Source organism: Gorilla gorilla, chromosome 8 (assembly GCF_029281585.2).
Source record: "Gorilla gorilla gorilla isolate KB3781 chromosome 8, NHGRI_mGorGor1-v2.1_pri, whole genome shotgun sequence".
NCBI lineage: Eukaryota > Metazoa > Chordata > Mammalia > Primates > Hominidae > Gorilla > Gorilla gorilla.
Genome location: NC_073232.2, coordinates 90,573,466 through 90,596,679, shown reverse-complemented (window position 1 = coordinate 90,596,679; position 23,214 = coordinate 90,573,466). Strand labels below are relative to the sequence as shown.

The 23,214-nt window shown below is 42.3% G+C and overlaps 1 long non-coding RNA gene across 1 annotated transcript in view; it reads right to left on the bottom strand.

Annotated features, from left to right (window-relative positions):
- The window catches only part of LOC109028530 (uncharacterized), a 63,490-nt gene extending 55,136 nt beyond the window's left edge, over positions 1-8,354 (bottom strand). The window contains exon 1 of the long non-coding RNA XR_002007541.3: positions 7,928-8,354. This is a non-coding gene — a long non-coding RNA (uncharacterized lncRNA). The remainder of the gene's footprint in view (positions 1-7,927) is intronic.
- Positions 8,355-23,214: the final 14,860 nt, after the last annotated feature.

Sequence of the window (23,214 nt, the reverse complement as noted above, 5' to 3'; positions counted from 1 at the left end):
GAAAGAAAACTTCCAAGGGAAATATGAATACATTCTCTTGTCCTGACATAAAGGATTGATCATGGTTTTTAGGTAGTTCTGCCTTATTCTTCTATTTACCTTTGTGAGTTTAATGCAAATCATTCCAGAATGTCAGAAGGTGGTATCTATTTTTGATATTGCTTCTCCAAAATGACATTAGAAGAACATGGTGTAGGTGGGGATTCTTGACAGCCATATTCCATTAAAAGGGTGTTGATAAGAGTATTCCATTATCAGGGTCAATTGGCTACAAGAGGAGAGAAAAAAAAAAAAGACCGGGGGAATTATAGTTCCAGAAAAGTCACCCCTTCCTCACATTGGCCCATATTTTTGGGTTATCACAAAAGGAAAGTAAGTAGGACTTAAGTATGAGAAAGGGAAAAGATTTGTTTGGGTGACATCTGAGGGAAGGTGTAAGACTGGGAGAGCTGGGTGTGGTGGCTGCCCCTGTAGTCCTGGGTACTTGGGAGGCTGAGGCCAGAGGATTGCTTTGGCCCAGGAGTTTTGGACCAGCCTGTGCAATGTAGTGAGACCCCATATTTTAAAATATATATTAAAAAAGAAAAAGACTGGGGCTGGATGTGGTGGCTCACGCCTGTAATACCAGCACTTTGGGAGGCTGAGGCAGGTGGATCATGAGGTCAGGAGTTCAAGGCCAGCCTGGCCAAGATGGTGAAACCTTGTCTCTACCAAAAATACAAAAATTAGCTGGGTGTGGTTGCGGCCGCCTGTAATCCTAGCTACTGAGGAGGCTGAGGCAGAGAATTGCTTGAACCCAGGAGGTGGAGGTTGCAGTGAGCTGAGATCGTGCCACTGCACTCCAGCCTGGGTGACAGAGCAAGACTCTGTCAGAAAGAAAGAAAGAAAGAAAGAAAGAAAGAAAGAAAGAAAGAAAGAAAGAAAGAAAGAAAGAAAGAAAGAAAGAAAGAAAGAAAGAAAGAAAGAAAGAAAGAAAGAAAGAGAGAGAGAGAGAGAGAGAGAGAGAGAGAGAGAGAGAGAGAGAGAGAAAGAAAGAAAGAGAGAGGGAGGAAGAAAGAAAGAAGGAAAGAAAGAAAGAAAAAGAAAAAAGAAAGAAAGAAAGAAAGAAACAAAGGGAGAGACTGGAAGAGGTGTGAATGCAGGCATGTGGCTGGGTCTTCATTCCAGCTGGAAAGCCAACTCTTCCCCTGCTCAATCGTGAGAGGTCGAGTGTCAGCTGAGTTGTCATTGGAAAGTTAGAATAATGGAAGAGACTCAGAGGTGGTGCAGGGGATTATGAACTTCTTTCCCTACTCTTCTTTCTCTGACTGCTATGATCAGAGCTTGCCTGGTGACCATGGACGAGTCTCAGGGTGCAGAGGCTTTGCCTGCACCACAGAGATGACCTTGCCACAGGTTCCTGTGCATTCTCCACTTTCAGACACAGAATTTGGTGTGCTCTTCTTGCAAAAGGGCATGCCGGCTGTAGTGAACCCTGTAATGTACCACCCAGGTTCCCCTTCAGGAATGAAGGCCTCAGTCCCAAAGCTGTGGGAGGTTCTGCCAGGAGACAGCTGTCATTTTTGGAATTGCCTCAGCTGAAAAACCTTACCCAAGGTCATTCGCCCTTCCCAGGGTGGCCCATGTCCAGTGACTAATTGACACAGCCTCTCACTCAACTGCGACAGCTCTGGAAGGCCTTCCTGGGTTCAGAGCTCTCTGTGATTACAGCATTTGTCAAAACTCCATCCGAGCCCAACTTCTCCCTTTGCCTAATCCTCCCTGTCCCCTCTCCTTCCTTCTCAAGGTAAGCTCCCAGGAACACTCCTTTAAAAATATATTAAAAAAAAATTTTATGGGTACATAGCAGGTGTACAGGTGCATATATTTATGGGGTATGTGAGCTGTATTGATACAGGCGTGAAATGCATAGTAATCATATCATGGAGAATGGGGAATCGGTCCCCTCAAGCATTTATCCTTTGTGTTACAAATAATACAGTTATACTCTTTTAGTTTATTTATTTATTTTTTTTTGGAGACAGAGTCTCGCTCTGTAGCCCAGGCTGGAGTGCAGTGGTGCAATCTCGGCTCACTGCAAGCTCCGCCTCCCGGGTTCACGCCATTCTCCTGCCTCAGCCTCCTGAGTGGCTGGGACTACAGGCACCCGCCACCAGGCCCGGCTAATTTTTTTTTTTTTTTTTTTTGTATTTTTTTAGTAGAGACCAGGTTTCACTGTGTTAGCCAGGATGGTCTCGATCTCCTGACCTTTTGATCTGCCCGCCTCGGCCTCCCAAAGTGCTGGGATTACAGGCGTGAGCCACCGCGCCCGGCCTCTTTTAGTTATTTTAAAATGTACAATTAAGTTGTTATTGACTATAGTCACCCTGTTGTGCTGTCAAATTATAGGTCTTATTCATTGTTGCTAACTATTTTTTGAACTCATTAAACATCTCCACCTCCCCCCGGCCCCCTCACTAACCTTCCCAGCCTCTAGTAACTATCCTTCTACTCTCTATGTCCATGAGTTCAATTGTTTTGATTTTTAGATCCCACAAATGAGTGAGAACGTGTCATGTTTGTCTTTCTGTGCCTGGCTTATTTCACTTAACATAATGATCTTCAGTACCATCCATGTTGTTGCAAATGACAGGATCTCATACTTTTTTATAGCTGAATAGTACTCCATTGAGTATATGTGCCATGTTTTCTTTATCCATGCATATGTTTACGGACACTAAGGCTGCTTTCAAATCCTGGCTATTGTGAGCAGTGCTGCAACAAACAAGAGAGTGCAGATACCTCTTCAATATACTAATTTCGTTTCTTTGGGGTATATAACAGCAGTGGGATTGCTGAGTCATATGGTAGCTCTATTTTTAATTTTTTGAGGAACCTCCAAACTGTTCTCCATAGTGGTCAGGAACACTCCTTAATAAAGATCCTGCCCACTAGTTTCCATCTCAGATACTGCTTCCTGGGGCAACCCAACCTTAATATTCATATTTGCCTTACTATGCTGACAACAATTGCATCCACTTTCAGAAAACTGTCTTCGATATGGTACAATTTCTTGAGAGACTTCTGATTGTTGACTGTTAATAAGGAGCTAGTGTGATAAAATAAATAATTAAACTGGTAATTATTGTTGACTTTCATTTTGAAAATGACAATCTTTAAAAAATGGAAGACTTAGATATACAGGAAAGTGAACTTGGAGTCCAAGGGGCTATGTCAGTTACACAGCACAGGCCTCTCACTGGCCAAGCAAGAGGCGATGTCAGGGAACAACCCTGGTCCTTTCAGCGCCAGTTCACTGCTGGTAAATGTTAAATATTTTGTTGGTACTTAGTTTAGCTCCTATTTGCTCCTACACTAGAGTGGGAAAATACACATGAGCAAACTCAAATGAAACTACAACTGCCCCACCCCTCCCACAAAGACAAAAGGAAAAACCTCCCAACTCATAGGCGCTTGTGTTTGTGTAGGACTGGAAGGGAGGAGGAGAAATTGTGCAGTTACTCAGCAGTGAAGGTAATGTTGATGGTAGAACTGCTAGTGACCACCAGAAATGGAAAGAAGAATGTCAACTCCTTCAGCCTCAATAGAGAGAGGGAGGGAGGCAGGGAGAGGAAAGGGGAGGGAGAACGAAGAGATTCTGAAAGAAAAATGAATTGGCCAGCTGCAGTGGCTCACACCTGTAACCCCAGCACTTTAGGAGGCCAAGGCAGGTGGATCACTTGAGGTCAGGAATTGAAGACCAGCCTGGCCAACATAGTGAAACCCCATCTCTACTAAAAATACAAAAATTAGCTAGGCATGGTGGTGGGTGCCTGTAATCCCAGCTACTGAGGAGGCTGAGGCAGGAGAATCGCTTGAACCTGGGAGATGGAGGTTGCAGTGAGCCGAGATCACGCCACTGTATTCCAGCCTGGGTGACAGAGCCAGATTCAGTCTCAAACAAAAAAAAAAGAAAAAAGAAAAAGAGAAGAAAGAAAGAAAAATGACCTGAGAAAAGTATGTAATACTAGGAAGCCCCTGATACACAGAAATCCCAGTTTTGAGGCCGGGCGCGGTGGCTCACGCCTGTAATCCCAGCACTTTGGGAGGCTGAGGGGGGCGGATCACGAGGTCAGGAAATCGAGACCATCCTGGCTAACATGGTGAAACCCTGTCTCTACTAAAAAGAAAAATACAAAATTTAGCCGGGTGTGGTGGCGGGCACCTGTAGTCCCAGCTACTGCGGAGGCTGAGGCAGGAGAATGGCGTGAACCTGGGAGTCAGAGCTTGCAGTGAGCCGAGATCGCGCCACTGCACTCCAGCCTGGGTGACGGAGCAAGACGACGTCTCAAAAAAAAGAGAAATCCCAGTTTTGGTAAAAATAGGCTGTGATTTATGTGCAATTCTTTTGATAAAATTCTGTGGTCTCCTGGAGGAGCCATAGCCACAGACATGACGAATAACAAATAAAACAAATAAAAAGCAAGAGAGAAGGTGCTGATCTTTTTTATTTTTTTTAAGTTTATTCTCCGGCTGGTTTGTTTCCCCAGAAAGCAGCTGTTTAAAATTGAGAAATAGCTACAACTCTTCTGTAATACACTTTGGGGAAAGAGAAGAGGAAGGAAAGCAAATACAATATTACAAAAAAGCCTGTGCAGTGTTAGCTTAAATTAGAAACGGTTTGAGGGTTCATTCTCTCATCAGAAAGGAAAAAGAAATGCAGGAAGAAACAGATGAATACATCTGAGAGGAAAAAAAATTAAATTATCATTATACACAGGAAAAATTAAGCTACTTAAGAGAATTATTAACAGTGCGTATGTTAGCAAATTGCTTTGGGAGGAAGTGGAAAATGCTCTTTTGAGCATTCTCTACTTGATTATGATCTTGCATAGAATTTTGAGGGCATTGTAAAACAACAGGTAGATGCTTATTATCTGCCACACCCGCTCTGACCAGCTCTATAACCCGTCCCATTCCATTCTGTGACTGAGAGGCCCAGGGTGTTAGTGCATAGCGATCACAGCGGAATCCATACAGAAGCCTCTGGAGGCAGGGCCCAGTGGCTCACGCCTGTAATCTCAACACATTGGAAGGCTGAGGCAGGAGAATCACTTGAGGCCAGGAGTTCGAGACCAGCCTGGGCAACACAGCGAGACCCCATCTCTACAAACAATTTTAAAAATTAGCTAGGCATGTGGTGGCCTGAACCTGCAGTCCCAGCTACTTGGGAGGTTCAGGTGGGAGGATTGCTTGAGCCCAGGAGTTTGAGGCTGCAGTGAGCTAGGATTGTGTCACTGCACTCCAGCCTGGGTGACAGAGCAAGAATCTATCTCTAAAATAAATACATAAATAAATAAGAAGCCTCTGTAATCTCTCTATACATGCTCTATATACACGTTCTAATGCTCTCTATACACGCTCAAGCAATTCAGCAAATATGCAGGTTGCAAATTGTGTCACCAGCTCTGTATGTTGTGGGGCTACAATTTCAAATACAGCCCTTTAGGGACTTATTTTTTATTTTGAATTATTAAAGATAGAATCTTGTTTTTAAAGAATATGTTGCATGGATACCAATCTCTTTATCAATATTTTATTCTCTGTAGTAAAGCAATTCAGATTTCAAGACCCCATGTGTGAGCAGATCAATGCTAAGCACTAATGACAATGGAAGGATAAATACTGCCATTGTCAGCCGGGCGTGGTGGCTCACACCTGTAATCCTAGCACTCTGGGAGGCTGAGGTGGATGGATCACTTGAGCTCGGGAGTTTGAGACCAGCCTGGCCAGCATGGTGAAACCCCGTATCTACTAAAAACACAAAAATTAGCCAGATGAGGTGGTGGGCACCTGTAATCCCAGCTATTTGGGAGGTTGAGGCAGGAGAATGGCTTGAACCCAGGAGGCACAGGTTGCAGTGAGCTAAGATCATGCCACTGCACTCCAGCCTGAGCGACAGAGACTCTGTCTCAAACAAACGAACAAAACAAAACAAAACAACACAAAAAAACCTGTCCTTGCCTTCTAGATAAGTCTTGGCATGAAGTCTATCCACTGAAGTAGTTTGTGACAAGTACTTGAAGCAAGTAGTTTGTGCATTTTTCTACATTTATGCTAATTATGTCTGTTTCAGAATGGTAGTCTTTCAAAACAATATGATGGTTTTAAAGATATATCCACAAATCCTCTGATACTGCCTCCCTTAAGAGAAGAAACTTAATTCCTCTCTCTTTGTGTGAGAAAAAAAAAATCCAGGCACAGTGACTCATACCCGTAATCTCAGCACTTTGGGAGGCTGAGGCAGGAGGATCACTTTGGGCCAGGAGTCAGAGACCAGCCTGGGCAACATAGGGAGACCTCATCTCTACCAAAAATAAGATAAAAATTAGCTGGGCATGGTGGCATCCACCTGTGGTCCCAGCTACTTGGGAGGCTGAGGTGGGAGGATCACTTGAGCCTGGAACGTTGAGACAGCAGTGAGCTGAGATCGCGCCACTGCACTCCAGCCTGGGTGACAGAGTGAGACCCTGGCTGAAAAAAAAGAAAAAGAAGAAAAAGACTGTAGATGTATCTATTTTGCTCTCTGTGAATGGAGCTCCTTAGTGTCACTTCTCTTCACTGTCTGACCATCTCTTCCGTCCTTCAATTTCCACTTTAAATGCCTTTCCATCTGCCAAGCAGTTGGAGGTGTCCTTACCATACTTCCCAAGTCAGTTCACATCTCAGTTTTAGGGCTTGTATTGTGTCATCAGTCTGTTTCCAAGCCTATCTTCTCCATAGACTTGAGTTTCTTGAGGATAACCTCTGTTATCTTCAGGGCCCACCAGTGCTGGTCATACAGTGAGCTCTCCATGGACTTCATTGTGTGCATGGGTGGATAGATAATAAGGTGACAACCTGCCTCTCAGAGCCTTAACCACCCCCAGTTAAGCCATGAAACAAGGCTATGGTTTCCAGTTTGCACGACCTCCTCCCTAAGTTCATTGCCCTGGGCCTAGAATGAGGAGAATTGGCTGGTGCCACTTCTTTCCTTTTGGCTTTCCAGTGGTTTTCTTCCAAGCTATAAGGCCTTGCTCTAGAGATTTTAAAGTATTAAGAACTGGAATACTGTTCTACATGTTTAGGTCAACAGAGTCAGTTGATCCATAGAATGCACATATTGGGTTTTTGTTTTTGTTTTTGTTTTTCAGCATTAGGTCTTCCCCCTTCTAAAGAATGATATGTGCCCCCGAACTCAGAAGTGATGTTTGATCCTAAATTACACATGCAAAACAAATTAGTTAAATAATGATTTAGTCCAGGTTCTCTGACAAGCAAATGCCAAAAAAGGATTAGCTGGATAAGAGATTAATTGGCGAAAATACCGGGGCACTGGGGAGGGATAATGAGAAGGAAACAAGAGGGTGATAGGAGAGCCATCAGATCATGACACACGTCTACCCCCTGAGAAGACAGAGGGAAGGAGGGAAAGAAGGAAGGAAGGAAGGAAGTGAGGGAGGGAGGAAGGAAGAGAGAAGGGAGAGGAGGGAGAAGGGAAGGAAGGAAGAAAGGAAGAAACTGGAGACGGAAAGAGGAAAAGAGAAAAGGAGGGAGGGAGAAAGAAAGGAAGGAAGGGAGGGAGGGAGGGAGGAAGGAGGAAAGACAGGCCATAGACTGCCTTGTAGTTCTCAGAAAGTTTCAGCAAGGTCAAAAGGGAGTCAGTGAACCTAAGTTGCCCATTAGAGGAGCCCCTGCCTCCTAGGAAGGGGCCTCCTTGGTATCCCTGCCATACTCAGTCATTGACTGGGAGCAGCCCACAGGAAGTGTGGCCTCAATGCTGGGCACACCGGCAGCTAGGGCTGGAAATAAATTATGCTTCCTGCAGTAGGAGACCTGAAAGGTGTATTCTCATGCTACTGCAGACAACAATTTGTATAACTCAGAGTTAACTACCCTCTGATCTTACCTGAAACAGTGGAGTGATCCAAGGCAAGTTTGGGGTTTAAACCTCAATCATCCACCTGGGTCTTGTTCTCAATTCCACTAACTAAACAGAGGGTTGTAGTCACAGCATCCTAAATGAAGATTGAGAAGAAGGATCCACATTTTGCTAAAAATGTTAAGCTATAGCTCTGCAGCAAAATAATTCCTGCTTTCATTTCAAAATACAATAGATGTATTACTTTTCTTCTGCTTCTGCAAGACACCGATTCGAGAGGAGTGTTGGATGCCTGCAAACAGGCAAAAACAAAACAAAACAAAAAACAAAACAAAAAACCCCCCAGGTATCCAAAATCTAGTGACTGTTAGTCCAAAGTCTTACTTATTTTTTATAGACTGATTTATGGATCAAGAAATCTTCAATTTGCCTTTGCTACCAAATGAGGCCACCTTATCACAGGTCATCTTTACCTCCATGCCCTAGCCCTGCTAGGGGACAGTGTCTCACCTCGACTAACAGGCGTTCAGTTACGCTGACATCAACTAGATGAAGAGAGTTGGCTCTTGCCCCAGTGAGTTGACTGTTTAGGAAGCCAGTGTTTGCAAGAGGCTTTCTTTGCAGAACTTGCTCTGCTAAATCTCTCATTTGGGGAACATTTGTAAACATTTATTATTTATTTTTATTTTTAGAGGCAGGGTCTCACTTTGTTGTCCAGGGTGATCTTGAACTTCTGGCCTCAAGCGATCCTTTTGCCTCAGCCTCCCAAAGTGCTGGGATTATAGGCATGAGCCACTATCTTGGCCCTTCATCTGGGGAACCTTTTCAAAATGTCCATATAAACAGTGGTTGGATCTGGTGCAAACAAGCAGTCTTTGGAGGTGATGAAATCTGGTCTTGCATTCTAGCTCTACCACATTTTTGTCAACAAAGGCAGGTGATTGGTAGATGTCCAAATGTCAGACCTTTGGAAAAGCTCCAGAAGAAAGGGGAGATAATGCCAGAAAGGTCTAAAAGTAGCTGTTGGAATTTGGTCACAGAAAGTGACGTGCAGAGGAGCAACTCATTCACTAGGCTAGATGGAATTGGGGAGATAGAGGAGAGTCCAATTTGCAGGGAACAGGGTCAGTGAGGCATAGGAAGAAAAGCCACAGTCAGATTTCTGATGTACCAAGGTGGAAGGCAAGGCCTCAGGCACAGAAGTCTAAATAAGGAATCAACTTCCTGAATATACTGGGGAAACAGGATCAGATGACCCAGTGTCGGGCTGAAGATCTCGTTTCTTATCCACCACATACAGAGGATGTGAATTATTCCAGAGTCTGAGCTGGAACTTTCCTACTTTACAGATAGGGTTAAGCAACCCTAGATGCAAACTCCCAGGGTTCAGAATTAGGTAGACCACAATCTCCAGAAGCTGGATGTTTACATGTTCAAACTTTAAGATGATAATTTCTATAATAACAATAAATGATAGAAATAGAAAGTTCACAAATGTCAATTTACTTGAAAGTATAAGAGATATTTTAAAAAGAAATAACCCGATCAGGGCTGGGTGTGGTGGCTTACGCCTATAATCCCAGCACTTTGAGAGGTCGAAGCAAGTGGATTGCTTGAGGACAGAAGTTCAAGATCATCCTGGGCAACATAGTGAGACCCCTGTCTCTACAAAAATTTTTTAAAAAATAGCTAGGTGTAGTGGTGCACACTTGTAGTCCCAGCTACTCAGGAGGCTGAGATAGGAGGCTCGCTTGAGCCCTGGAGTTTGAGGCTGCAGTAAGCAATGATTGCATCACGGCACTCCAGCTTGGGCAATAGAGTGAGATCCTGATGAAAGAAAGAAAGAGAAAGAGAGAGAGAGAAAGAGAGACAGAGAGAGAGAGAGAAAGAGAGAGAGAAAGAAAGAAAGAATGAAAGAAAGAAAGAGAAAGAAATAAAAAGAAAGAAAAGAAAGAAAAGAAGAAAGAGAAAGAAAAGGAAGGAAGAAGGAGAGAGAGAGAAAGAGAGGGAGGAAGGGAAGGAAAGAAGGAAGGAGGGAAGGAAGGAGGGAGGGAAGGAAGGAAGGAAGGAAGGAAGGAAGGAAGGAAGGAAGGAAGAAAAAGACAGATAAGACAGTGGGATTCCATTATCCAAAAGGGACTAAAATAGGATCATGGAATAAATACAAATCGGCCTGTACTCATGTGTTATCAATAGGGCTGAGAAATTCTCAGTCTTCATTACCTTTTGACAACTGATGAGAGTGAACAGTCCTCTAAGATTAATGATGCATTGGCTGCCACTGCCATGCACAATCTAATCCCTAAGTTAATGCTTTACCAAGAGGAATACTGCATATTTTTTAAAAGTACATATTAGAAAAAGAAAGCAGATTTGGAGAGTAAGATTCTGCTATCTTATTTCTTTTTCTTTTTTTTAATAGAGGGAGTTTCACTCTTGTTGCCCAGGCTGAAGTGCAATGGCGTGATCTCAGCTCACTGCAACCTCTGCCTCCTAGGTTCAAGTGATTCTCCTGCCTCAGCCTCCTGAGTAGCTGGGGTGACAGGCATGTGCCACCACACCTGGCCAATTTTGTATTTTTAGTAGAGACAGGATTTCTCCATGTTGGTCAGGCTGGTCTCGAACTCCCGACCTCAGGTGATCCACCCGCCTCAGCCTCCCCAGGTGCTGAGATTACAGGCGTGAGCCACCGCACCCATCATGTTTTGTTTTGTTTTGAGACATGATCTCACTCGGTTGCCCAGTCTGATGTACAGTGGTGTGATTACAGCTCACTGTGGCCTCAGCCTCCCAGGCTCAAACAATCCTCCCACCTCAGCCCCTCCAGTAGCTGGGTGCACCCCCATGCCTGGCTAGTTTTTACTTTGTTTTTTGTTTTTGTTTTTGTTTTGTAGAGATGGGGTTTCGCCGTGTTGCCCAGGCTGGTCTCAAAGTCCTAGGCTCAAGTGATCCACCTGCCTCAGCCTCCCAATCTTATTTCTTTTCAAGTACTTAACACTCTATTTGGTAAATTTCATAGAAGCATTTGTGGATTATTTCTTTAAATGTATTTAATCCTCTAACAAGTTTCATAGGCAGGAGGTATTCTAGTCACATAAATATATAAGTTTAATGTTGTCTTTATTTTTCTTCAAGTTTGTTTTCCGAAAGTGTGGACCATTAGGTGCATCATGCAGCAATCCCATGGTTCTTCTGAAGGGAAACATAACCTTTTATTTCCCTTCAATACATAGGGGAAATTATTAAACAATTATAGCTAAGACTAAGTCAAGGGAATTCAGGACTTAGGAGAATTACACTGCCTATGTGTTCTGTACTTTATACCTTTCTCCCTGCCATGTAAAAAAAAAAAAATTATGTGCAGAATAGTCTGGCTAAAATAAGCAACTGAAGGAAGCATTGATGGGCAAACAAGATGGAGAAGAGAAAGAAGTTTTGAGAGACAAGTGAGTCAAGAAGGCATGGCTTTGACGGAAGGATTCTGAGGCCACATTCCAGGTGGATTTTCTTTTTTTTTTTTTAGATGGAGTCTCACTCTGTCGCCCAGGCTGGAGTGCAGTGGCGCAGTCTTGGCTCGCTGTAGCCTCTGCCTCCCAGGTTCAGGCGATTCTCCTGCCTCAGCCTCCTGAGTAGCTGGGATTACGGGCACCCACCACCACGCCCGGCTAATTTTTGTATTTTTAGTAGAGACGGGGTTTCACCATGTTGGCCAGGCTGGTCTTGAACTCCTGACTTCAAGTGATCCTCCTGCCTCGGCCTCCCAAAGTGCTGGGATTACAGGTGTGAGCCACTGTGGCCACCCTCCAGGTGGATTTTATTTATACGTGTCTATCGTTGCCTGAAGTCCTTTCTTAGTAACATTTTACTACACCACATCTCTTTCCCTACTTACTGCCTTCGTGAGTCCAACTCTTGGCGTCTATAATAGTTTGGCCTCTATAGTCTTGCAGGTGATCATTTTGGTGTGATTTACTGAGAAGCAGCTCTGTGCACAAGCATTTTCTTGTCTGCTAAGTCTGGCCTGTTTCTAGGGTCCCCTCTTACTGCCTCCAATCACAAATCTCACTGATGGTTAAGACAATGAATTGTATTTTAATGAGGTAGGGATCAAGAAACCCTGTTTCTAGCTGTGTTATCTGTGACAAATCATTTATTCCTTGTGCTTCAGTTTCCTGTTTATTAAAATGAAGAGATTGGACTAAGTATCATTCAGTTTTAAATTTTTGTCTCTAGATGTAATAGGTGTCCTTTATGAGTAAGGCAGGTATTTGTTAGAGGTTGACATTGTAATGCCAAAGGTTCTTGCCTTAGCCATGCCAAAGGATTGGTGTGGCGGTAGCCCGTGACGAGAGAGACAGGGATCGGACCGAGAGAAAAAGAGCTGTAGACTTTATTGAGCAGAGTGACAGTACAAAGCTTCCACAGCGTGGAAGGGGTCCCGAGTGGGTAGCCAGTGTTAGATTTTTCATCACCTTTTAAACTCTTTAAGGCCGGAAATACGTGGGATGGGAAGATGTTACCAGAGCGAGAAACAAAGACAATTAATCTGTCTCAGATCTTGAGAACCGGAATTGTAACTTAAGTTTTATCTACTTTATAACCTTGCAGCGGCATGGCAAAGGAGACAGGATCTCACAAGACCTTACAAATTGTATTTACAGGGAATTGGAATTGGGAGCATAGATAAGGTCTGCTGGTCACAGAAAAACGGGTTTTTTAACATTTCTTTTAGTTTCAGGGGAGGGGGAAGGGAGAGAGGGAGAGAGGACACAGGGAAGCTTACAGCAAAATTTTTACTGTTTATAGCTTTCCTGGGGAAGAAAACACATGCACAAATTCTGATGTTAGGAATATTTTAAGCATATATCTTCAATATTATTCATCCAGGACCAAAGTAAGTCCTGATGCAGGAAACGAGTGAGTTTCACAGCTTTCTCAGCCCCTACGACCCAGGAAGCCCAGCTAGCATCTCTGCTCAATATTTCCACTGAGAGCTAGGCTGATGAGAATAGTGCAGAACTGTGAGTACATTAAAAGAGCACGGCCAGGTTCAGTGGCTTACACCTGTAATCCCAGCACTTTGGGAGGCCAAGGCAGGGAGATCACGAGGTCAAAAGATCGAGACCATCCTGGCCAACATGGTGAAACCCCGTCTCTACTGAAAATACAAAAATTAGCTGGGTGTGGTGGCGCGCACCTGTAGTCCCAACTATTCGGGAGGCTGAGGCAGGAGAATAGCTTGAACCCAGGAGGTGGAGGTTGCAGTGAGCTGAGATCGTGCCACTGCACTCCAGCCTGGGCGACAGAGCAAGACTCCATCTCAATTAAAAAAACAAAAAAAAGATTCAGCAACTGCTACTCACGTAAAGAGAAGTAAAATGTGTTTGCTGGAAACTGATGCTTCCATTTTGAAGTGGGTGGGTAAGAATTCTTAATCATCGTGGATTCATTTAGACTCAATTCAGAGTTAATATATTTTAATTTTACACTTTCATTAGTTACTTGTTATTTATATGAGCCATTTATGAAATGAGTATCCAAAATCAGCTAACTTCTTCAGATCATTGTTTTGTGATAGCTAATAACTTTCTTTTTTTTTTTTTTTGAGACGGAGTCTCGCTCTGTTGCCCAGGCTGGAGTGCAGTGGCACGATATTGGCTCACTGCAAGCTCCGCCTTCCAGGTTCATGACATTGTCCTGCCTCAGCCTCCCAAGTAGCTGGGACTACAGGCGTCCGCCACCAAGCCCGGCTAATATTTTTGTATTTTTTTTTAGTAGAGACAGGGTTTCACCGTGTTAGCCAGGATGGTCTCTATCTCCTGACCTCGTGATCCGCCCGCCTTGGCCTCCTAAAGTGCTGGGATTGTAGGCGTGAGCCACTGCGCCCGGCCTTTTTTCATTATTTATTTAATCAAGCTATGAGTAGGAGTTTATATTAGTTATATTTCTTATGGAAGGTTTCTTAGAACCTTACCACAATTTTTTTTTCTTTTAACTTTTTTTTTTTAGGTTCAGGGGTACATGTGCAGGTTTTGTTATATAGGTAAACTTGTTATATAGATAAACAGTACAAAAAAGTTGGTACAGCAACTTTTTTTTTTTTTTTTTCTGAGACGGAGTCTTGCTCTGTTGCCCAGGCTGGAGTGCAGTGGCACGATATTGGCTCACTGCAAGCTCCGCCTTCCAGGTTCATGACATTGTCCTGCCTCAGCCTCCCAAGTAGCTGGGACTACAGGCGTCCGCCACCAAACCCGGCTAATATTTTTGTATTTTTTTTTAGTAGAGACAGGGTTTCACCGTGTTAGCCAGGATGGTCTCTATCTCCTGACCTCGTGATCCGCCCGCCTTGGCCTCCTAAAGTGCTGGGATTGTAGGCGTGAGCCACTGCGCCCGGCCTTTTTTCATTATTTATTTAATCAAGCTATGAGTAGGAGTTTATATTAGTTATATTTCTTATGGAAGGTTTCTTAGAACCTTACCATAATTTTTTTTTCTTTTAACTTTTTTTTTTTAGGTTCAGGGGTACATGTGCAGGTTTTGTTATATAGGTAAACTTGTTATATAGATAAACAGTACAAAAAAGTTGGTACAGCAACTTTTTTTTTTTTTTTTCTGAGACGGAGTCTTGCTCTGTTGCCCAGGCTGGAGTGCAGTGGCACGATCTCGGCTCACTGCAAGCTCCGCCTCCCGGGTTCACGCCATTCTCCTGCCTCAGCCTCCCCAGTAGCTGGGACTACAGGCGCCCGCCACCATGCCCAGCTAATTTTTTTTTTATATTTTTAGTAGCGATGGGGTTTCACCGTGTTAGCCAGGATGGTCTCGATCTCCTGACCTCGTGATCCGCCTGCCTCGGCCTCCCAAAGTGCTGAGATTACAGGCGTGAGCCACCACGCCCAGCCAGTATGGTGTATTTTCAAAAGGAGATAATTTCTTCCCATATTTAAGGGTTTACCCATTTAAATTCGTTTAGCTACGAATAACAGTAAATGCAAAATTACAGTGGTTTATCAAAAAAGCAGATTATTTTCTCACTCACATTAAAAATCTCTCTAGGGAGGTAGTAGTCTCTCTAGAGGTGACGCGCCGTCCCACGATGCCAGGAAACCGGGCTCTTAACTTTGGCTCTATCATCCTTAGCACATGGTTTCCACTCATAGTCTAAGGTGCATATTCACGCTCCAGCTCTCACATTCACATTGTAGCCAGAAAGGAGAAAAGCAGGCGGGGCGCCGTGGCTCACGCCTGTAATCCCAGCACTTTAGGAGGCCGAGGCGGGCGGATCATGAGGTCAGGAGATAGAAACCATCCTGGCTAACACGGTGAAACCCCGTCTCTACTAAAAATACAAAAAATTAGCCGGTCGTGGTGGCTGGCGCCTGTAGTCCCAGCTACTCGCGAGCCTGAGGCAGGAGAATGGCGTGAACCCGGGAGGCGGAGCTTGCAGTGAGCCGAGATCGTGCCACTGCACTCCAGCCTGGGCGACAGAGCGAGTCTCCGTCTCAGAAAAAAAAAAAAAAAAAAAGGAGAAAAGTAGAAGAACCTTTTCCCTTTAAGGATAGTTCCTGAAAATTCCACGCACCACTCCTGCTTATATCCAGTTGGACAGACATGGCCACATCAAGTTACAAAGGAAGTGGAGAAATACAATCTTTTTCTGGACAGAGAGAGGCCCACTAAAAACTAGGGATTCTACAAAGAAAGAATGGAGAAAAAATATTGGGAGAAAGCCTCCTTTTGACAGAGCTTTTATATTTGTAGTGTTCCACAGGTAAATTTATTCACTTATATAAACGGGTCAATCTTCTTTCGAATATGAAAGTAACTTGCATATAGAAAAACATCCAAAATTTATTTTAGAATTTTGCAAATGAAATCTAGTTTTTTAAATGTTAATTTAAGATGGCCTGTCTTTTTTGATACCGCTAATGTATATTCCTTTTTCTGGAAGTATACTTTGTGATTAAAAAAAAAAAAGAATCAAAGCCAGATGGAAAACAGCATTGTAAAAGGAAAGAATTCAGTACTACCGCACAGTTGTATACCACCTGGCAAGCAGACAACACTAATATGAATTTGGAACCCTGCCGATGGAGTCATATGCCCCTGCTGGGCTGGGCTGCTAGGAAAAGCACCTGCCTATATGTGCCAAGTGTGCTCCCTGCTACATGCTTTTAATGCAGTGGCCTAAAGGCTCATAATGCAGGCCAAAGGTGGGCTTGAAAGAATACTCTCACAGAAGTCACATTATCCCAAAGTGATAACAAGGTTTGATTAATTAGGAAATATTGGACATTTATATGAATGGAATTATCATATTTCCTCAACACTCTCTCTTTACAGACGCTAATGCTTCATCAGCTCAACATAGCATCCATGTCCTCAAAACCTTCCATCACAGTAAACATAAGACTCGGTAAACACAAACAAACAAACATCTTTCAAACATGCATATTCAGATACTATCTTCATAATTTGAATTCCTGCAAGATAGATCAATGGAGTCATGCAGGCTACAGATTAATCCAACGTAGCAACGAATTACTAGGCACCCAATTTTCATGCAGTATTTGAGGAAATATGATAATTCCACTCATATAAATGTCCAATATTTCCTAATTAATCAAATATTGTTATCACTTTGGGATGATGTGACTTCTGTGAGAGTATTCTTTCAAGCCTCAAGACACTTACCGAGTCTTATGTTTACTATGATGGAAGGTTTTGAGGACGTGGATGCTGTGTTGAGCTGATGGAGCATTAGAGTCTGTAAAGAGAGAGTGTTGACAGGGATAATGATTGCCAGCTGCAGGGTCCAGAGAAACCCTACATTAACAAGAGACAATTACAGAAAATATTAGAAACCTCTAGGATTCTACAACACATTCTATTATTAAGCAAATTTTGCTTTACCAAAGACCTCTAGATAGGTACCATTTCTCTAAAATTTAGGAGAATAAAGGGCCCCAAGAAACCACTGGCAGGCTTTCCTTCTGCTTCATTTCAAAGACAAATCGCTGAAGGATAATACAGAAGCCTCTGAGGCAATGATAAGCCATTGGAAGCCAAAGAGCTACAGGTAGCTTACCTAGTGACACTATTCACTGGCAAAACAATTGCAAGAATAAGAAACCAAAGTAGAAGATCATTGTATTCACTGATTAATTTGTGTTCGACCTGAGAATTAATACTCCTGCTTCTACACTGGGGCTGCGGAAGTTGCATAGTGCTCCAGGATTTGGTCAAGGATGAAAGCTTCCTAGATACAGGTGGCATTTGGGATTGAAAAACAGCATATAGGACAGCAATGAGTAAGGAGCAAGAGAACCCGCACGCAGAAGGAAAAGATTAAAGAGCTGCTCCCATTTCTTTTTTTTTTTTTTTTTTTTTGAGTCTTACTCTGTTACCCAGGCTGGAGTGCAGTGGCACAATCTCGGCTCACTGCAACCTCTGCTTCCCAGGTTCAAGCGATTCTCCTGCCTCGGCCTCCCAAGTAGCTGGGATTACAGGTATCTGCCACCACACCTGGATAACTTTTGTATTTTTAGTAGAGATGGGGTTTCACCATGTTGAGCAGGCTGGGCTTGAACTCCTGACCTCAGGTGATCCACCCACCTCGGCCTCCCAAAGTGCTGGGATTATAGGCGTGAGCCACCGCACCCGGCTGTGCTTCCATTTCTAAACTATCTCTTTCTTGAAGAAATGTTGCTAGTTTATGCAGTTTCTAATATTATATATTAAATAACAACCACAGCCTGGCCAACATGGTGAAACCCCATCTCTACTAAAAATACAAAAATTAGCTGGGTGTGGCGGCGTGCACCTGTAATCCCAGCTACCCGGGAGGCTGAGGCAGGAGAATCGCTTGAACTTGGCGGTTAGAGGTTGAAGTGAGCCGAGATCGTGCCACTGCACTCCAACCTGGGCAACAGAGTGAGACTCTCTCAAAAAATATTAAATAAATAAATAAGTAAAAATAAATATATAAATAACAACCAACCATTGACTCACAAGAAAACTGTGACTATCGTATCTTGGTAAAAAACAGATAAAATTGTGAAAATGTTTTGAAATATGAATCACCTTTCCTATTAAAAAAGTGCTTACCATTGTCTTAAGGTTTTGTACAGCACATGTACTGTTTTGTAAAAAGAAAGTCTGCACAGCAAAATGATCTGGATAAACCAAGGATCTGAATATGTAGGTCCTGGACAACTGTTGTTGTAGCACTGTAACTCCCTGGCCAAGCACGGTTGCATCACACATTAGTTGGATAACAGGTGCTTCTGTTTTGGGGTAACTTCCTGGCACAACAGAGCCCTACTGCTTCCTTTTTGGCTCCAGCCTGCTGTATTGTAATATTACCAGGGTTGCAAAAGAAAAGCCTAAAATGGAGACCTAAATGCAATGTTCTATCTGTCTAAATTTTTAATCTGTGAGTAAAAGAACAGATAACCATGCCATGCAAATTACATTAAATATTGTGGTTTGTGAGCAGGGATTGGTTAGTACCTTGAGGTCATCTGTGCTGTATGTCTCGTTATCTGTTTCACGTGAGACATATTATATTACGATTCAGATCGTATTTTAAGTTACATGGATAATAGTTCCTAATAGTTTTTTTTAAAATTGTGGTTGAATATATATAACATAAAATTTACCAGTAAAACCATTTTTTAAATGAACAGTTCTGTGGCATTAAGTACATCCATGCTGTTGTGCAACCATCACCATCATCCACCTCCAAAACTTTCAAAATCATATCAAACAGAAACTCTGTACACATTAAATAAGAACTTCCTGCTCCCCTCTCCCCGCACCCCTGGCAACCACCATGCTACTTTCTGTCTCTATGAATTTGACTACTATAGGCACCTCACATAAGTGGAATCATACAATATTTGTCCTTTCATGATGACATTATTTCACTTAGAATAATAACTTCAAGTTTCATCCATGTTGTAGCATGTGTTCAAGCGATTCTCTTTTAAAATTTAAAAATTTAGTTCTCTTTTAAGGCTGAATAATATTCCATTATATGTATATACCACATTTGTTTATCCATTTATCCATCAACAGACACCTGGGTTGCTTCCACCTTTTGGCTTTTGTGAATAACTTTGCTACGAACATTGGTGTACAAACATCTGTTAGGGTTACTGCTTTCTTTTGGGTTTATACCCAGAAGTGGAAATGCTGGATCATATGGTAAACATATTTTTAAATTTTTGAGGAACTGCCAAACTGTTTTTCATAGGAGCTGCACCATTTTATATTCCAACCAGCAGTGCACAAGTGTTCCAGTTTCTCCATATCCTCACCAACACTTGTTATCTTCTGTTTTGTTTTTGTTTTATAATAGCCATCCTAATGAGTGTGAGGTGGTATCTCACTGTGGTTTTGACTTGCATTTCACTTGTGACACTGAGCATCTTTTTATGGGATTATTGGCCATTTGTATATCTTCTTTGGGAAAATGTCTATTCAAGTCCTTTGCTCATTTTTTAATTGTTTTTGTGTGTGTGTGTGTGGTTGAGTTGTAGAGAGTTCTTTATATATTCTGGGTAGCAATTCCTTATCAGATAGATGATCATAAAGTGTTTTTCTATTTTTTTTTTTTTTTTTTGAGACAGAGTCTCGCTCTGTCGCCCAGGCTGGAGTGCAGTGGTGCGATCTCAGCTCACTGCAAGCTCTGCCTCCCGGGTTAATGCCATTCTCCTGCATCAGCCTCCCAAGTAGCTGGGACTACAGGCGCCCACCACCACACCCAGCTAATTTTTTTGTATTTTTAGTAGAGATGGGGTTTCACCATGTTAGCCAGGATGGTCTTGATCTCATGACCTCGTGATCTGCCTGCCTCAGCCTCCCAAAGTGCTGGGATTACAGGCATGAGCCACCGAGCCTGGGCAATTATAAAGTGTTTTTTTGTTTTGTTTTGTTTTGTTTTGTTTGAGACGGAGTTTCGCTCTGTCACCCAGGCTGGAGTGCAGTGGCACGATCTCGACTCACTGCAACCTCCACCTCCCAGGTTCAAGCAATTCTCATGCCTCAGCCTCCTGAGTAGCTGGGATTAAGGCGCCTGCCACCATGCTCAGCTAATTTTTGTATTTTTAGTAGAGAAGGGGTTTCACCATGTTGGTTAGGCTGGTCTCGAACCCCTGACCTCGTGATCCACCCGCCTCGGTGTCCCAAAGTGCTGGGATTACAGGCGTGAGCCACCGTGCCTGGCCAATCATAAAGAGTTTTAAGGGAAAATTAGGTCTCCAATGAAGACTGAGTAGCAGTAGAAGACACAGAGAGGTGAACACAAGCTTTGTGTGAGTGAAACATACCAGTAAGCAGATTTACTGGGGAAGGAACAAGTACAGACCAGAGAATGCCAGGGTGCAGAGTTTCAATCTTTCACTCTCAGGCAGAGTTGCCCTTTCACTTTGCTTCTTATCTCCCTTAGCGTGGGGGTCTGGAGTTACCTCATGTCTGCCCCATTTTTCTCAGACCCCTAACTACTACATCAAAGACCCACCCGAGACAGACTAATGATTTGCTTTCTAGCAATGTTTCTCAAACTTCCTTCGCTTAACAATTTTTGCCATCTTTACATATATAACATTTTCTTAACACTTTTCTTTAAATCAACTCAATTTTGAAAATTAAATTTATTATTTTATTTTTGAGATGGAATCTCAGTCTGTCACCTAGGCTGGAGTGCAGTGACACGATCTCGGCTCACTGCAACCTCCGCCTCCTGGGTTCAAGTGATTCTTATGCCTCAGCCTCCTGAGTAGCTGAGATTACAGGTGCAAGCCACCATGCCTGGCTAATTTTTGTATTTTTAGTAGAGACAGGGTTTCGCCACATTGGCTAGACTGGTCTCGAACTCCTGACCTCAGGTGATCCTCCCGCCTCGGCCTCCCAAAGTGCTGGGATTACAGACATGAGCCACCACGCCTGGCCACTAAATTTATTTTAAAAGGAAACTTTTTATTTATTTATTTATTTATTTATTTATTTATTTATTTATTTATTTTGAGACGGAGTTTCGCTCTTGTCGCCCAGTCTGGAGTGGAGTGGCTCGATCTTGGCTCACTGCAACCTCCGCCTCCCGGGTTCAAGCAATTGTCCTGCCCCAGCCTCCCAAGTAGCTGGGATTACAGGCGCCCACCACCACGCCCGGCTAATTGTTTGTATTTTTAGTAGAGACAGGGTTTCACCATGTTGGGAAGGCTGGTCTTGAACTCCTGACCTCAGGCAATCTGCCTGCCTCAGCCTCCCAAAGTGCTGGGATTACAGAAGTGAGCCACTGCAGTACTGTAAATGGAAAACCAGAATCAGGTGCCTTTTCAGGCACAACAGATTAGAAACATCAGTCACTCCTTTGTCATCTAGGAGATTTCTTACTGTTGATACTAGATGGGCACGTCCCTTTCCCTAACAGAGAGCATCTGCTAGCATGCCACAGTGGGGCCATTTAGTGAACCGGCTATTCAATAGACAGTTTGCACTTGTGCAAAAGTTTGTGCCCAGGACGTAGAGAACAGCTGATGGTGACATGGTACCATCTCAAATGTTTTTCCTTACCATACTTTGCTCTAGCCTACAGAAGACCTCTTGAGATTTTATTCCTGGGGGAAAAGCCACAGATTCCCAGAGGGTTCCCTCTGTATTTGTGAGTGAAGGGGGATAGAGGCCTAACTGGCTCAGCTGTCAGTTGACTGGAGGTAATTGTTTAATTCAGTAGTTCTCAAACTTTGTGGCCTCAAGATCCCTTTGCATCCTTAAAAATTATTGAGGAATACAAAGAGCTTTTGTTTATGTGGATTTTATCTATTTATATTTACCAATTAGAAATTAAAAGTGAGAAATTTAAAACTATAAATTCATTTAAAATAAACTAATTACATTATAAATATTTTCATGAAAAGTTACATATTTCCAAACAAGAGTGGCTTTGTTTACTTTTTTGTAAATCTCTTTTAAGATGAGACTTCATGGAAATCAGCTGAATTCTCGTATCTGCTTCTGCATTTAATCTTTTGCAACATTACACGTCATGAAGTCTCTGGAAAATGACATTGCCACACTCATGAAGGAGTGGAAAAGCCAAATTATGTTTTGCTATTATTACGAAAAGTTTTAACTTCGTAGATCTTCTCTGAAAGTGTCTTGGCCACTCCCAGACCTGCTTTAATTCATTTAGAGGTAGCATAGTATGGTGGGTTAGAGGGTAGATCCTGCAGTCCAAATGCTGAGTGCACACCCCAGCTCTGCCGCTTTTATTATCTGTTTGACTTTGGCCAAATGATTTAACTACTTTATGTCCTAGTTTCCTTATTTGTAGAGTGATGGTAATAATGAGGTGATACCCATGAGGGTATGTAACAGTGAAATTAGAAAAATAAAGTAAGACCTTGAAAGAGAGGTACATATGGGTGCTCAGTCTAGCCTTACACTGAAAGTTCAATGTTATTTGTATTTCTTACTTTATATATGAGATTAAACATTTATTACTGGCCATCTGTATTTCCTTTTCTGACTCATCTGTATGTTAATATATTCTATCTACTTTTTGTTGAGTTGGTATTTTTACTAATTTGGGGAGTTATTTGTATAGTATATGGATTAACTTCTTGATTCTTTTATGTATTGTAATTATTTTCTCCAAATCCATAACCTAACTTTTAACTTTATTTATATTTTTCATCATAAAGAAGTTATAAATTTGTATGTGTCAAATCTATCAGTGTTTTTCTCTGTGGCTTCTGGGTTTCATGTTCTGTTGATACCTAGATTAAAACAATTCTATATATTATTTTAGCGCTTTCATACTTTATTTTTTAACATTTAGGTATTTAATACATTAAGAACTTATTTCGGAGTACAATGTAAAGAAGAGATTTAACTTTTTCTTCAGAATGAGTAGATACATGTTCCAACATTATTTCTTAAATATTCCATCAATTTGCTACTGATTGAAAATGCCTCCTTTATAATTCATTCAATTCTCATGGCCATATGGAGGTATTTTTGAAGTATTTTGATTCATGTAGTATTTGTCTCTTCCGGTAGCTATAACATACATTTAAAATGACTTTAGACTTACAGTACATTTTAATGTATGGTATTCCCACATTCTTCTTCTTCCTCATGATTTTAAATTTTTCCATGAATTAATTTCTCAGGATAAATTTTAGAATCAACTTACCAAATACTACCCTCATTTTTCCAAAGTTATGATTACGATTGAAATTATTGCATTACATGTATATATTAATAGTGTAAAGAAGTTATCTTTACACTATTAAGTTATTCTAACCAGG